Raw genomic sequence first — 4,787 nt, forward strand, 5'->3', positions numbered from 1 at the left:
TCAACTAAGCTTACTCTACTGTTTGATAATTAGGATAAATTGGAAAACATCTTTGATTAAGTGGAGTTGATTTTTTTTTTTAAATGCCTGGAGACAACAGTTGTTGTGAATTGGTGCTATATAAATAAACTGAAGTGAATGGTATGTTCTCTTGTATTTCACATTTTGAAGAGTGTCTAAGAGGAACAGGCCAATAAGTCAAGTCACACCATATTTGCAACCCAAGGAAACAAGAAGCATTAGTTCATAGTTCTCAGACTAGATTAAAGTATCAATAAAATAATTTAGAAAATAATGGAAATGGTCAAGATGCCGTTGATATGGAAACAACTTACCCACTGAATAAATTTATTTAAATTATTGGTGGATTTTTTTTCCTACATTTTTCAGCGAAAAGGATGAATTCATTTTTACATCTTTTGCAACACTACTTTTCCCTCAGAGGAAAAGAAAAGTTACATCAGATGTTTTATACCTCATCTCCACAAGTTACTTAGCTTTGATAAAGGAGACAGCACAATATCAGCAGGTTTGACTCTTGCCAAGCACAACAAAGTTTGATAAAGCTTCCCCTAAAGCCCTCTAATCTAATAATTGCAACTTGTTTGATTAATATTCACAAAGACACAGAAATAACACAGTTTGAGCTGCACTAATTAGCAGATTACTCATATTTAAGATGAGACAGTTATTAATCTTCTTGCCTTAATCTTGGCAAATACGAATTTAATAGAAAGTCATAAGCTTTTTTGTTGACTTTTGGCAATCTAAGTCAAGGTCAATTTGATCCATGTACTAAAAACGATTTATAGTCGCCTAAGATTTTTCTCACACAGTAAAATGGCATTTCACATAATCCCCTTTCATTCAAATTTCCCGTAAATTAAAATCTGTAAATATGAAAAAAATGCAAATGCATAGCTCTTCTGCAACAACAAATTTCTTGTCCTGAATCAAACTTTTGAGCACATTAACGAATAACATGGAACCCGAAAGCCCGAGCATTTCCAAAGACGAGAGCGGCACACCTACTTTGCATGGTTACATGCTCATCGCTCTGCTTCTGTGGACGTATGCGCTGTAATCCTAACAGCACCTTGTTTGTAACCAGGGTCCTGTTGTTTGCTCGTAGCCGCCCAGCGTTTACTCAAAGCACATGTGGCCGTGGAGGGAAACAGATGTGGGAACCCCAGGAGGCATCATCAGCTCTGCAAACGCCGAGCCGATCCGCTGGCGGACGGACGGACGGCCTCTCGCAGCGCAGCGCCGCTGCACGGACGGCCCTCCCTCCGCCATGTTTCCACTGTATTCAGGGGTCCATTCGTTATTTATTTCTTTCACAGCTAACTGTTCTCACACTCGTGCGCGACCTCCTTTCTCCCAACGGGATGAGGTCAGCGAATGAGATAACTGTCTTTTTATTTGTTTGTCATGCCTGTCGACCAGTGAGTGGATCTGGAATTACTGCGTTTTTGCTTCGTCCAGGAAGAAGCGCTTCAGTATTTCAGTTCCTCTTCTCTTATTTTATGTCAATGGTCCCTGCTTGGACTGCGAACTTCCCCTGTCACTCCATTAACAGTGTTCTTTTTTTTTTAGGCATCCAGACATTTGTTTGTCTTTAGCGTTCATTTCTTTTATTGCTGTAAGATCAACACAAATTGTTATCACTCCATTAATAATATGCTTGTTTGTACTTGTGGAACTCAACTCCTAATTTACACTTCTAAATCTGTGACAGAATTTTATTACGTTTTTGATCTGTTACAGACTTCTTTCTAACTGCGAATCTTCTTGTTTCTTTCTGTCTAGGCATTGCGTGAAATAATTTCTTCACTATTATTCTTTATTTACATTTGTTTTTGTCATATATACAGAAAAAGGTTTTTCAACTCAAAAGCTTTAGTTGAGTCTGTCTACTCCAGTTGACTATTTACAAATTTAGTTGGCAGTTTTTTCCAATAACTGATTAATTTGATTAATTGTTTCAGCCTAGAATATATTGGATCCAAATCTAACCACGGGGTCGGATTGATTTTAATTTAATTTGGATCAAACTACTTCCTGTCTAAATGGATGTTTGTTGTGACTGCTGCTACAAAAATAAATTGAAATGGCTTAAATCGAACGACCTAATTTACAAAAACAAGCAACTTTCTTGCGTCCTTGTATCATTTAGTGCAGTTTATTTTACTTTGAAAGAACCTGACTTCATTGTACATTGTTTAAATATGTGTTAAACAATAGTTTTTCAGGATTTTCAAGCTCCTCTCTGGTCTTTGGCAGCCTTTTCACTTATTTTCTGCACCGTTGTTGAACTCAATCGTAAAATACTGACCTTAAAATGAGTAGGTTGGATAAATGAAGCAGGTGAACCATTTTTAAAAGCTACAACACAAATACAACATGAATGATATTGTCTCAGTTTGAGAAAACGCCTCCCGCCATATAGTCGCAAAAACACCCACATCAGTGGCTGTGAGCAAGGCAAACATCAAACTACAAAAACAAAGTATTAACTTCCTCATGATTAGTTTCCAAAGTCAGAAACACCTTAAACCAACCTAAACTAAACTATAGCTTGTCATTTTTATCCATTTCTATTTTTAAATATTTGGGAGATTCTGAAGATAAATAACATTAAATATATATTGTATAGGTAATCTGTTTGGGCAGATGATCAATAACTTTAATCAAAGTTTTCAACTAGCAGCTCATTTGGGAATCACCTTGGTACTAATACACAGATTTATCCACCTCAAGACGATTTATCTGCTATTTTAAGAAAGCAGAACAAACTGCATCCTTGTGACAGGCAATCGGTAACAAAGAGCCTAAAGAATCCCATTTAAAACTGTCTGGATTATAGTGGAAAAGGCACGCTGGGAAGAAACTTTTAAAAGGAAATTATGGAAACACCAAAGGTAAAGTGAATTTTAGACCAGTACTACTTGGTAAGACTGACTCGAACATAGACACCACATTGCCTCTATCATCATGTTTCTCTGGCTCTACCTTTGTAGTGTCAGTTTGACCTTCATCTCTCCACGTCAGACGCCAAAAACCCTCCCACCTGCAACTCCCCTCTAATTAGGAGCCTCGGGAGAATCCAACGTTGCATCTCCCTTCATGTTAGCGCCTCTCTCCAGCCCCACCCCTCCTCCCTGCTCCTAATACCACCACAGGATCGTGTCCGAGGTCAAGGCCGGGACAGGACGGAGCAAACAGATGAATGTGATCACGTCGAGGCAGAGCTGCTCGGCTGCAGGGCTCTTTCCAGATTAGCATGAGAAATGTGCAGTCCACATGAAGCACGCAGGGCTTCATCAGGCCCCTGCAGATGAAGTTTAAACTGAAGCCCCAGAGTACACAACGGGGAGAAAAACAGCCGCTCTCAGTCACAGTGATGGAAGGGACGCAGATGGAGCCCGGGACGTTTCATCAGAGGAAGAGGACGCCAGAGGCTCAGCTTTCAAGCCGGGCAAACGACAAATAAACCGCGTGATGAAGGAGCAAATACTTTGGCGACGGGCTTCAGAGGGAGTCGTGCACGGACACGGAGCGACCACCTGCAAAACGACAACGGAGCCGACCCTGTGACGGTCATGCGAGCAGCAGAGCCGGACACAAAAGGCGCCATTGCTGTGACGTTGCCATCTGCTGGCAGCTCTCTATAAATGACAGTTAAACAAATTCAAGTGTGTGGCCTGCTAAAGTCAAGCAGATTTCCTCGCTGATCTATTTAGACCACAAAAAAAAAACCTCTAGTTGCATTTTCACGCTGAAGTTTGGGTACCAGAGCGACCTGTTTACTGTCTGGCAGAGGACTGTAACCCGATTCCAGTAAGCTGTTCCATTTACTGGCACGAGCCACTCTGAGCGCTCAGTAGCAGCGTGTTATTAGAGTTCAGCACCAAGTGATGGAAAGATAAACAACAATATTACTTCTGCAGGACTTCAGAACGGAGGCAGCAATATCCAAAAGTTGTTTCCACATCGCTTAAAATCTCACAAGGAACACTTTGTTCACCAGCTCCCAGGGCTAAAGCAACGTGTCCATATTTTCCAAATGTCTCTTCATTTTCTTGTTGAACCATATCAGTGCAATCACTATTCCCATTTAGAAGAACTTCTGAAAGCATTTTATAATGACCAATGCAATGTGTCTGTTAGAAAAATGTACTTGATGTGGATATAGGTTGTTCTGGCCGACTAATACCCGATCAACAACCTGGTGAAGCAACAACCTTCGAACTCTGATACAACAAAAAAAAAAACAACAACTCAGGTTTGATTTTTTTTGTTGTTGTTGTAGTGAACTCTGATGCAGTTCAAATGCATATGTGAATGCTAAGCGGACCAAAAGCAGGAAGCGAACTTATAGCACAGGGCATTCTGGGTAAATACAATCAAAACAAACACTCAAATCTGAACCTAGTGGGAGAAATGACTTGTGCCCTTTTACCAAAGACAAGATAAATTCTGCAACCGCTAAAATCTGACACCCACTCCATTTTGGTTTACATTTCATAAAGAAGGAAGTGAAATCGTGGTCTTTGGGGGCCATTACAAAGCTAAATAGTATTTGAGGGAGTACCACTATGAATATCCTGTCAACTGGTCTTTAGAGGTTATGCTACGTATCAATTGAGTGCACCGTCTTAAGACAGCATCAAGAAATGTGAATTGCAGCAATTTTCTGATTTCCACAAGAAGCAAAAATGAAAGAAAACTTCCACCAAATGGCAGATGATTTTGATGCAAGTGGAGGGCGGAGGGGAAATCGGCTT

The sequence above is a fragment of the Poecilia reticulata genome, linkage group LG18 (assembly GCF_000633615.1).
Source record: "Poecilia reticulata strain Guanapo linkage group LG18, Guppy_female_1.0+MT, whole genome shotgun sequence".
NCBI lineage: Eukaryota > Metazoa > Chordata > Actinopteri > Cyprinodontiformes > Poeciliidae > Poecilia > Poecilia reticulata.